The sequence below is a fragment of the Nematostella vectensis genome, chromosome 11 (genome assembly GCF_932526225.1).
Source record: "Nematostella vectensis chromosome 11, jaNemVect1.1, whole genome shotgun sequence".
In the NCBI taxonomy this organism is placed as follows: domain Eukaryota; kingdom Metazoa; phylum Cnidaria; class Anthozoa; order Actiniaria; family Edwardsiidae; genus Nematostella; species Nematostella vectensis.
The window spans coordinates 10,112,076-10,124,971 of NC_064044.1; the positions used below are offsets into that span (position 1 = coordinate 10,112,076).

At 39.4% G+C, this 12,896-nt stretch overlaps 2 protein-coding genes across 5 annotated transcripts in view; both read right to left on the reverse strand.

Annotated features, from left to right (window-relative positions):
- The window catches only part of LOC5499925, a 57,713-nt gene that overhangs the window by 40,736 nt on the left and 4,081 nt on the right, over window positions 1-12,896 (reverse strand). The gene's annotated exons all lie outside the window — the stretch shown is intronic.
- Window positions 1-12,896, reverse strand: part of LOC116621159 — a 41,398-nt gene that overhangs the window by 16,147 nt on the left and 12,355 nt on the right. The gene's annotated exons all lie outside the window — the stretch shown is intronic.

Below are 12,896 nucleotides of genomic sequence, written 5' to 3' on the forward strand. Positions count from 1 at the left end.
AGGGGGCATGCCTACCGGCCCTCAAGTTTTATATAAAATTATAAGACAATGACCAGAAAGGGTGTAGCTGTGCCCCCCTCCCAGTATTTTTCTTAAATCATTAGAAGATGACCAGTAAGAGTTGTGGTTGCTCTCCTAGTTGTATCACGTTTGTGCCTACACCCTAGTTTTTAATGTGCGTTACGGCCCTAACAACAAACTACAAGTTAGAGAATTAAGCAAACTAAAACCACTGTTTCCATTCGTAATAGGGCAATCTGTGTGTTTGTCAAGGAAGGAAATAGAAAGCTTTGATTTGCAGTAGTTTCGATTAAATTTGTTTTAACTCCGCCGAGTCCAACACACTTCCAGTCTAGACGCTCAATCCTGCATGAGATCTTCACAGACCTACCTTGGGTAGGCTTAAATTCGCTGGTCGCTGCCTCCGAACAAAAGCTGAGTCACACTTCAATCTGATAATATGGGACCCCGGCCGGCTGCCTGCGAGTTCGAAGGAAACTGTCATTCCCTGATACGATCTCTAGGGACACGGCGATGGAATCCCTCGGCAGGACCGGCCAAGTGAAATAGACGGCGGCAGGGTGCAAAATGTATTTTGGATGCCACCTTTGCCAAATTATGATGATGAGAAATGAGTTTGCATTTGAGATATGTATGTAAACTCGAATAAGCGTCCCTCTAATAACCCTCTCCCTAAAAAATACCTTACCGTTTATGACCCCCAAAATTCACACTAAGGCTACAATAATAGCATTTACTGTCATGAAAATAAATCTAAACGTTTACTCCACATATTGGGTGCGGTCAACAGAAAATCTCCTCCCCTTTGAAACGCCGATCCTCCAGGCAGCCCACGCAACAGTTTTCCCATAAGGAGTCAAGGGTATAGCCGCATCTCTCTCAAAGCTGTTGCAGGCTTCAGAATATTAGGGGTGGGGGCACGATAAAGAAACATTAAGAGAATATTGGGGGCACAACCACTCCCCTATTATCATTTCCTCATAATTTTGTAAAATATTGGGAGGGGTACGTTCCCCACCCCTGTAAGGCCCTGTCTCTATAAAGACCCCTTTCCCCTAAGCATAAATATCATTAAAACAACAATGACTTGGGTTTGTTTCGTTTGAGTTTGAAAAAGGGGGACCAAATGTTATTCATAGAAACAACTGTAACGAGCTAGTTTATAGCATCTGAGACTTGTGTGTCTGAGACAAAAATACAAAAAAACGGGAAAAGTTATTTCAAATAATAAGCCCTTTTCCATAAAAGGCTCCCCCTTGTCAAAGTATTTAGAATGAAACAGTATTATGCGGAGTGCTGTGAAGTGCACGGAGGTAAACTTGCGAATCGCAAACTAGTCCATATGAATTAAGTAATACCACCAAACAGCCTTAATAAAATCGCATTCAATTTACTTGAGGTTATATCTGAACAGATAGATACAAATACTGTACATAAAACTGTACAAGGCAAACGGACCAAACAGCAAGCACAAGAAATCATAAACACTGACCTGTTGTTAGGTCTGTTTGCGTGGAGCTTTGACTAAATCTAGAGTATATTTATACTTTCCTACTTATCTAGCGCGCTTTTCTTGTTCCGTGATAATAAAGCAAAAGGCTTGGTTGCCTCCTTTCAGCTACGATATCAGATGTTGCTGGATTTGACAAGACTTTCGGGACCCAGCAAACAAGGTGTTATAGTTTACAGAAAACGCATGATCTCTTTTATTAGATCCTAGGAACGGACCATACAGAAAATTGAAAGGGGATGTGTTAGTGTGCGTGTGTGTGTGTGTGTGTGGGGGGGGGGATTGCTAACGACGGAATTACGAGCAGGAAGGGTGGAATTATATTATGTTGCGTGTGGCGCTGCACGACATCTCCTTTTGTGTGCAGCAAGTCTGATTTCCTTATATCCGTGGCGATTGAATTGGTTAGACCATAAATCTAGTACTCCAATCACCGAGTTGTACGACAACATATCTGCAAAAGCGGACGCGCCCTTGTCTCCGATTTCTTTACAGTGTACGACTAGTTCCCTTAAAACGCCGTTCTTTGACAATATCTCTGCAATTACTACAGCATCAGGGTCATCAATTCCGGCGCCAATTCTGTCGGCGTCAAAAATAGTTAGACTCTTTAGTGACGGATTCTGTAATAAAGACGTAGCAATGACCTCTATGTGTCCTTGTGTAGGAATTTTCAGTTTTTCAATTACTGTGTTTTGTGACAGCCTATCTGCAACACGAGATGAGAGGACATCACCATAAAGCTCTAACGACTTGATTGATTTATTGAGAGCTAGAGCTGACGCAATGGCCCTTTCATCAATAGGCCCTATGGCTTTAATGTAGCCTATTCTTAATTCGTCTATCACTTTGCTCTGTTGTATTTGCTCTGCAAGTGCAAATGAATTGTGAAATGAAATGAAATGAAGTGCAAATAAATGAATGAAATGAAGTGCAAATGAAATGAAATGAAGTGCAAATGAATTGTGAGAGGCTCCATGAAATAAAATGAAATGAAGTGCAAATGAATGAAATGAAATGAAGTGCAAATGAATTGTGAGAGGCTCCATCAACTCGGTTTTTCTATCTTCACATGCAGACATATCTTTGCAGTAGAAAAAAGAGCAACAAAGAAACCTCTGCAAAGGGAGTGCTATTTATAAAAAGTAATGCTTCGCATTTCTCAGATTTCAGTAGTCTAGTAGATATTCCATATATTGAACATTTCACAGGGGCGGATATCACTTTTTGCTGAAGGAGGGGTTTGGCTCTCTGTGACAAAGGGGGAGGGGGTATTTTTTTGTTGCATATGGCAAAGGGGGGGGGGTCTTAAACCCTCTAGCCCCCCCCCCCCCACTAGATCAGCTTTATTTTATCCATAAAGCCTCCAACAAAAGAAAATACTAGCACAGAATCTATTTAAAACTCTAAGTGTGATTTCTTTCGCTTTTATTTTCGTAGTTGACATATGCAGACAACCTGGTGTTTAACGTGTGTGACAATGCACCTTTTGAAGTCCTAAAGAAGTGCTCTAAGATGAAGAAATTCCATGAACACATTGCCGCCATCCCAGGGATCAAAGCGTGGCTTGAGAAGCGTCCCAAAACTTCCATGTAAAGACCATCACATCACCAACTTAATCATAACTGAGTACTTGTAACTCAAATAACACTTCCATATTTAGACACCAACTTTCCACGACGGTTTCTACAAAATAAATCGTCTTTCTGATTGATTGCTTGATTCTGTTTTTACCCTTTTATTCGCATTTACTTTATTTGGCATTCCAGCAGTCGAATAGCCTGTACCCCTTTTTACATTTTTACAAACAAGAGTGGAATTTACTTCAGATTCTCGGTGAATGCAGACAAAAAAGACTCTAAATGAACCTTATTTGACAGTGCGCTATTGAAAGGGCAAATACGATTTTGATGATCATTTAAACGATTACACATAACCATTAGAGCTAGGGCTGACGCAATGGCACTTTTACCAATAGGCCCACAGGTACTTTTTTCATTGCTGCCTATTCTTAATTTGTCTATCACTTTGCTCTGTTTTATTTTCTCTGCAAGTGCAACAGAGCCCTCATCGGAAATGATGACTATATCGAGGCGCACCCTCTTCAGATTCGTGTTTCATGGTTTTTAAGAGATGCGCCGCCTGATAATCCTTCATAAGCCAAAAACTACTTTTTCTAAAACATTGTTCCGTGATAACATCTCGACCAGGCTATTTAGAAATTGAAAACGACGAGGCAGCTTCAGAGTCTTGATTGATACATTGTCTTTTAAAGCGTTAGCAATAACATCTACATGCTTAGGTTCCATGTCGTTTATTGTAAGCTCTTTCAAAAGCGTACTGCTAGAAATCATTTTAGCAATCGCCTTAACACAATCATCTTCGCATCCTTGAAAGGAAAGGTCCAGACTTCTCAGGGACTTGTTATCTTTTAACGCATTGACAACACGAATGTTTAATGGAAAGTCCAATTGTAAGATCTCTATCACGTTATTATGTTCGATAAGATCCGCCAAAGCCAGCAAGGCTTTATCTGGATGGATACCAAGTGAATGTAACCTTAAACATCTCAGTGAAGTGTTTTGCTTGAGAACTGTTAGAATTTTTTGTATTATCCCGCTCACCAGGGAAAACTCAGCAAAAAAGGTAAAAAGAGAGAGTTCTACAGTCCCCGTGTTCTTCGCTTCAGCAACACTCACATCAGAAACAGGTAGAGAACAAGTCCCGTGATGCACCGCGCCAGGTTGGTAAGACAACCAATGGCACAGACCTGATACAACCCTTTTGTTTTTGTAAAAAGGGTTAAATATAACATATTTCGGGAGATAGAGGGCCACCTCAGGGAGGATATCTTGATTTTGTCGGTTACACTCATCTAAAAATTCACAAATCCATCCAATTACAATAAAATACACCGTAGAAGATGGTACGCGATCCAAAACATTGCATCGATCCTGATTCTTGAGATCTTTCCATCCAGATTCCAACACTTTCCCGAGACACTTGACGGCAACACATGACCTATCTGGACCGATCATAGAAACGATATCATAGTGAAGAAACGTCCTTAGTACATCAGAATCAACATACCAGAAAACATCCTCATCACCTTGAGACAAACAACAAGCAAAATGCAATGCCGCAAGATAATCCTGCAGTGATTTGTGCAAGAAGGAATACGAGACTTCCTGGCATCGGATTTTCTTGGACGCCTTGTTCTTTACTACAAATCCAATTTTTAAAAGATCTCGAGGAAGGTCTTTTGCCGTAAAGGTCAACTTATCTTCCAAGAGTGCATCAAATGCGTACTTTCCTATTTTCAAAATTAGATCACGGTAGTGCCCCCCTTCAATTTCCTTGTCATCCACTGACAAACCTTCTCTCTTGACAAACCTTTTGGCCAAGCAAAATATAAATTCTTTGTACAATGTCGTGATGTTGAGGCTTGGTGGAGATGTGAGAAATTCCTTATTGTCTTCTATGATCACACAAAGCATAGCAGCATGTAGAGGGTTACAAAGCAGCTCCCGTGTGTATCTCTCACGAATAAGATGCAAAAGTTGATCTGGTACCCCACCAACAAATGATCTAAAGTAATCTAGAATTAGCTGCTCTCCACTGCTACTTTCAATCCCCTTTATCTCTAAACTCGCATCGAAACAGTTCTTTACCTCAGCTTGCATTCGATTTCTACGACTAGTCATGAGGATGAAGCTCTGTGGCAGAGCCTTTTTGCATAGGATTTTGTGAAGAGCTTTCTCAGAAGTGTTAAGCTCGTCATAACCATCAATGACCAGGGCGACTCTTTTTTCGTTGTTGCATATGTATTCGATGATTCGCTCCTTATCCTCGCCTGCGTAATTTTCAGGGATCTCTTGTCGCAAGATATCTTTCCAGTCTTCAGTATCGACGATCTCACGGCATTTCAGCAGCAGGACAATTTCGACTTCAGCAGGGAAAGGACTGGTTGAGTTGCTGGAATGTTCTGACAAAGAGAATAAAATAAAGTATCACCATAAAGCTATCAAATTCTGTGGGATCCAAATAAGTATACATCTCTTATTTGAGATGGAAACATTTTGAGATAAACATGTTTCCGTATTCAAAGAGCACTCACACTTATTTTTGGTCGCGTAGCTATTTTGGATAAAAGGACTAAAAACTATCAAAAGGCAAGGGCCTTGCCAAGACGTGGATACAATGGATCACTTTTGTGATAACAATGCAGCATGTAGTCCCCTCACAAGCAGTTGTATTTGATTGTTTCGGTCGAATCAACAACTTTATCCCCTATAAAATCTATAAGTTGCAATGAGATATAAAAATTAATTAATTATATGTGAAGGGACTGGCTACCGAAAAACTAAAAAAAATTAATAAGAGAGGATTAACCAGCAGGCCTGAACACAGGATTTACGTTTGTTTGTTTGTTTTTTTTTTGGGGGGGGAGGGGGAGGGGAAATCCAAAAAGGACATGAGTTTTACGGAGAGGGAGGGGGGGGGGGCTGTTTTAATCTGACCATCTGACCCCCGAAAGAACAGAGATTGACTATTTATGACATTGCAGTAACTCCATGGGACGCTTATTATCGGATTTGGCTACAAAAATGTTTGACTTTATGACACAACATAAAGACCTAGAATACACTTTTCATCTAATGCGCTTATTCTTTATAGTTTTGTCTACAGATAGCATGTCTATTGCGAACCGGAAGTGGACTTTACGCCATTGTGTGTGTGGGGGCGGGGAGCTGCACCCCCCTGGTTGCGTGCCTAGCTAGACTAAGCGTTATCATGTAATATTGTTTTAGTCGGTACTAATACACACACAAAATACATACACACACAAAAAAAGAACCACCACATACAAGCTAGTCTGTAAAACGTTCGTTTTGATTGCTAAGGTAAAAAAATATGATATTAAGAAAGCCTTGATTAGTTAGGTTTACATTTGAGTCAACACACACGGCAACGCACACACACACAAGTCTTGTTCGTAGGCTTTGCATATCCACGACTAAAAAATAAATTATAATAAAGAAGGAGGGGTCGAGTGGAAGTAGGAAAGACTGCATTAAAAAGTCTGTGAGGGGTAGTCCCAGAATCCCACGTCTGCAATGTCCCGTTTCATTAATTAACATAATGTCAAACAAACTAAAATACTTACTGCAGGAATTTGATGATTTGATGAATGACAAAATAATCTTGTAAATGAAACATAGATGAAGTTTAAATACCTGTGCTAGAAAAACAAGGTCCTTCTTCGCCACTGCTTGAATCATCTAAAAAAGAATAATGCTGTCATGGGTATGGTGCAATTATAAAACGAGATCTGGCATTTAACTCTGTTTCGTAAGTACCTTCCATGGTTACTTTTACACTAACAGGATACATACTTTCACAAGCAAACAAAATCAAGCTGTTTCTCATTTTACCAGAACTGTAAAAACAGAAAAACTTAAGATACCTGAGTTAAAAAAAATATCATATTCATCTTCGCTGATGCTTGAATTAGACATATCGCAATAATAATGTCATTGTGAGAATGGTGACATTAATAAACCAAAAACTCTGTGAGCCAACTCGTGAATGCAGATGTATTTTCTACTTACTTTTTTGTGTGCATAAAATTTATACAGGATACTGAACAAAGTATCAAGTATGAACAAACCCAAAATTTGAGAATACATAAAAATGTCCTTTTTCTTTATTTCTTTTCGATATAATGACACACCAATTACAGTATTATCAACTATCATTATAAAAAGTGAAACAAAAAATTCAGTGGGGATCGAACTCTGGTCAACCTAAAATGTGTCTTTTAGTCGTAAAATAATGTTATACCATGCTGTGTGCGCTCTAAAATAAAAGCATTTTCATCACTATGCGACAATAATTTATGCAAATGCTTTTGATTATGGATGGCGCAAATTTAAAAACTTTCACCGTAAACGCTTTTAAAGTGCGCGTAACACAAGAGTTTTTATTTATAGTTTGAGTCATCCTCGGGGACCCAAGGGTGTCGCGGAGGTCAGTGCTCGCCTCCGCTGATCTCTGCGACACCCTGGGTCCCTGGAGATGAGTTTGAGTAACCATGGTACATTAATTTTGAATCGTTCCTTATGATTCCTTATTTTTTCAAGCGTTTCTTTTTATTTCTCTTTGTTTGCATCTCATGGTAAAAATAATGTAGAACACTAAACAAATGTCTCCTGTCTAATCCAGACAATTGAAGAGACGACTTAATAGTACACCTGCACAAAATGTCAAACTTAATTCTGTGACCGTTTCGAGATTAAAAGCAGTACTTATTAGCTTTCTACTTTTTTTTTCAATGCTTTGAGAAAAAAGGAGCTGGCAAAAACCAGCTATCGCTTGCAGCCGGCTGCTATATTAAACCCTGGATTATAATTGCAACATTGAGCCTGGGGATGGGAGGAGCATTCCATTTTATAGCGGAACCTCAAAAACAATATACCCAGTGTGATTTTCATTTCCGAATAAAATAAGCGGCCATTTAATACTCATTTTAATAATAATCAGTGATTAAATCAGATGTTTATTTCTGCTCAGTAGCCTACCTTGTAAAGATTACCTGAAATTACTTCTAAAACTAATATATATTTGTTTAGTTTAAAATAAACGTCCCATGTTTTATTCAAGACTACTTCCAGTCCAAAACTGCTTTGGGTGTAAGTTACAAAAACTGACAAATTTGCTGTTACTTTCAGAATTCCTAGGTTTTCATACATCCATTGACATATATTTTATTTGTCTATTAACCCATTGACTCCTGGCTTTTTTGGAGCCGATTTTACAAAAAACAGACTGAAAACAGATACCTTCCCCCTATTCTGAGTTTTATACAGCCCGTCAAAGTCAAACACAGCTGCACCTAGTCAGCGGTATCTAAGCTTTCCAACAGTGCTTCGCGGTCCCCACTTTTAATCCCTCGTCATTGTGCTGAAGCCAGCACAAGTTGATGGTTGCTTGTACTTTTCATCAAAAATACAGCTATGAGCAAATGAGGAGAGTGTCTCAGGACATCATGAAGTCTTTGGGGCATAATTGAGTGCTTTGCTTATGTATATTTGCAAGCAAAGGTGGATTCATGATGATTTTTTCTTGTTTGGCTTTGCCTGGATAAGAAAATAATTTTCTAATGAATCACCACAGCTCTCCTAAATGCTGTCTTTTCTGAAACCAAATTGATCCCAAAATTGTTTGGACTGCTATTCTGGGTCTGTATGACCTGTAATTGATTTGTTTGGCTTCGGGGTGAAAAGACTTATAAAAAACCATCTGACTTTGGGGAGAGGAGTGTTGACTGGCCCTCCCCTCGTGAATATTTCCCTGGATCTCCCAGAATGCTTTTCAATCCGTAAAGGCATCTTCGTGGTTTTACAAGCCTTCAAGGAGTGGACATTGTGTTTTGAGGCCATGGAAATGAACCTGGAGGATCAGAATAAAGGTATCTATTTGTGTCTTGAGCTGTGTTTGCTGATCTCTCTCCCTTGTGTGGTATTTTGAGCGTTTTATTGAGAGGGGTGATTCTGTTTTTCTCTCCTTGTTCGATTTGAGATTTGTCAAAGAACCTGTGCTGTTATTTGGCTTAAGAGTAGATGCCAACACCTTGGTTGGATGCATATCTGCAAGACTATTTATCCCTTAGACTGATGCCCGAGTATCTTCATCTTGTTGTGTTTATTTTGCATTTATGAATTTTTTGGGTTGTGGGTACTTCCCAAAGCCGGTACAGGCCGGTTGAGGGGCCAATGTGTTTACCACACACCCTAAAAAATCATGCTTGCCTCACTGCCTGAGAACAATGCCTTTTTCGCAAGCTTAGGTGCATACAACAGTGTAGGCAAATTCTGCTTGATAGGCAAACAAGCCTCCTTTAAGTTATGGCTGATATTCTAACAGATAATTTTTATGTTAAAACCATTGGGAAACCACAGGGAGCCCAAATTCTATAAAAATATTTGCCTTTATAAATTCAAAGCAGCAGTGTCAACCCACTTTTGGTACTTTCCCTGTATATACACTGTTAAAGTAATCTTATTACAAAACCTTACCTGAATCTAATGTTTTCGTGGGCATTTTTTTCTAAAAAAGCTATGCATATCATCCCTATCAATGAGTCCAGTCGAGTCCAAGTAAAAAAAATTCTATTTTCTAGGTTAAAGATATTCACTTGCTAGAAATGGCATATATGTGATCCAATCCACTGGTGTATGTCACAGCACAAGTCTAAAAGGTCTAGTTATTTTGATTAAAATCTAGGGGTGATTGATTAACCCATTGACTCCTGGCTTTTTTGGAGCTGAATTTACAAAAAACAGACTGAAAACAGATACCTCCCCCCTATTCTGAGTTTTATACAGCCCGTCAAAGTCAAACACAGCTGCACCTAGTCAGAGGTATCCAAGCTTTCCAACAGTGCTTCGCGGTCCCCACTTTTAATCCCTCGTCATTGTGCTGAAGCCAGCACAAGTTGATGGTTGCTTGTACTTTTCATCAAAAATACAGCTATGAGCAAATGAGGAGAGTGTCTCAGGACATCATGAAGTCTTTTGGGGCATAATTGAGTGCTTTGCTTATGTATATTTGCAAGCAAAGGTGGATTCATGATGATTTTTTCTTGTTTGGCTTTGCCTGGATGAGAAAAACATTTTCTAATGAATCACCACAGCTCTCCTAAATGCTGTCTTTTCTGAAACCAAATTGATCCCAAAATTGTTTGGACTGCTATTCCGGATCTGTATGACCTGCAATTGATTTGTTTGGCTTCGGGGTGAAAAGACTTATAAATAACCATCTGACTTTGGGGAGAGGAGTGTTGACTGGCCCTCCCCTCGTGAATTTTCCCATGGATCTCCCAGAATGCTTTTCAATCCGTAAAGGCATCTTCGTGGTTTTACAAGCCTTCAAGGAGTGGACATTGTGTTTTGAGGCCATGGAAATGAACCTGGAGGATCAGAATAAAGGTATCTATTTGTGTCTTGAGCTCTGTTTGCTGATCTCTCTCCCTTGTGTGGTATTTTCAGCGTTTTATCGAGAGGGGTGATTCTGTTTTTCTCTCCTTGTTCGATTTGAGATTTGTCAAAGAACCTGTGCTATTATTTGGCTTAAGAGTAGATGCCAACACCTTGGTTGGATGCATATCTGCAAGACTATTTATCCCTTAGACTGATGCCCGAATATCTTCATCTTGTTGTGTTTATTTTGCATTTATGAATTTTTTGGGTTGTGGGTACTTCCCAAAGCCGGTACAGGCCGGTTGAGGGGTCAATGTGTTTACCACACACCCTAAAAAATCATGCTTGCCTCACTGCCTGAGAACAATGCCTTTTTCGCAAGCTTAGGTGCATACAACAGTGTAGGCAAATTCTGCTTGAAAGACAAACAAGCCTCCTTTAAGTTATGGCTGATATTCTAACAGATAATTTTTATGTTAAAACCATTGGGAAACCACAGGGAGCCCAAATTCTATAAAAATATTTGCCTTTATAAATTCAAAGCAGCAGTGTCAACCCACTTTTGGTACTTTTCCTGTATATTCACTGTTAAAGTAATCTTATCACAAAACCTTACCTGAATCTAATGTTTTGTTGGGCATTTTTTTCTAAAAAAGCTATGCATATCATCCCTATCAATGAGTCCAGTCGAGTCCAAGTAAAAAAAATTCTATTTTCTAGGTTAAAGATATTCACTTGCTAGAAATGGCATATATGTGATCCAATCCACTGGTGTATGTCACAGCACAAGTCTAAAAGGTCTAGTTATTTTGATTAAAATCTAGGGGTGGTTGATTAACCCATTGACTCCTGGCTTTTTTGGAGCTGATTTTACAAAAAACAGACTGAAAACAGATACCTCCCCCCTATTCTGAGTTTTATACAGCCCGTCAAAGTCAAACACAGCTGCACCTAGTCAGAGGTATCCAAGCTTTCCAACAGTGGGTCGCGGTCCCCACTTTTAATCCCTCGTCATTGTGCTGAAGCCAGCACAAGTTGATGGTTGCTTGTACTTTTCATCAAAAATACAGCTATGAGCAAATGAGGAGAGTGTCTCAGGACATCATGAAGTCTTTGGGGCATAATTGAGTGCTTTGCTTATGTATATTTGCAAGCAAAGGTGGATTCATGATGATTTTTTCTTGTTTGGCTTTGCCTGGATGAGAAAATAATTTTCTAATGAATCACCACAGCTCTCCTAAATGCTGTCTTTTCTGAAACCAAATTGATCCCAAAATTGTTTGGACTGCTATTCTGGGTCTGTATGACCTGTAATTGATTTGTTTGGCTTCGGGGTGAAAAGACTTATAAAAAACCATCTGACTTTGGGGAGAGGAGTGTTGACTGGCCCTCCCCTCGTGAATATTTCCCTGGATCTCCCAGGATGCTTTTCAATCCGTAAAGGCATCTTCGTGGTTTTACAAGCCTTCAAGGAGTGGACATTGTGTTTTGAGGCCATGGAAATGAACCTGGAGGATCAGAATAAAGGTATCTATTTGTGTCTTGAGCTGTGTTTGCTGATCTCTCTCCCTTGTGTGGTATTTTGAGCGTTTTATCGAGAGGGGTGATTCTGTTTTTCTCTCCTTGTTCGATTTGAGATTTGTCAAAGAACCTGTGCTATTATTTGGCTTAAGAGTAGATGCCAACACCTTGGTTGGATGCATATCTGCAAGACTATTTATCCCTTAGACTGATGCCCGAGTATCTTCATCTTGTTGTGTTTATTTTGCATTTATGAATTTTTTGGGTTGTGGGTACTTCCCAAAGCCGGTACAGGCCGGTTGAGGGTGTCAATGTGTTTACCACACACCCTAAAAAATCATGCTTGCCTCACTGCCTGAAAACAATGCCTTTTTCGCAAGCTTAGGTGCATACAACAGTGTAGGCAAATTCTGCTTGAAAGACAAACAAGCCTCCTTTAAGTTATGGCTGATATTCTAACAGGTAATTTTTATGTTAAAACCATTGGGAAACCACAGGGAGCCCAAATTCTATAAAAATATTTGCCTTTATAAATTCAAAGCAGCAGTGTCAACCCACTTTTGGTACTTTTCCTGTATATTCACTGTTAAAGTAATCTTATCACAAAACCTTACCTGAATCTAATGTTTTGTTGGGCATTTTTTTCTAAAAAAGCTATGCATATCATCCCTATCAATGAGTCCAGTCGAGTCCAAGTAAAAAAAATTCTATTTTCTAGGTTAAAGATATTCACTTGCTAGAAATGGCATATATGTGATCCAATCCACTGGTGTATGTCACAGCACAAGTCTAAAAGGTCTAGTTATTTTGATTAAAATCTAGGGGTGGTTGATTAACCCATTGACTCCTGGCTTTTTTGGAGC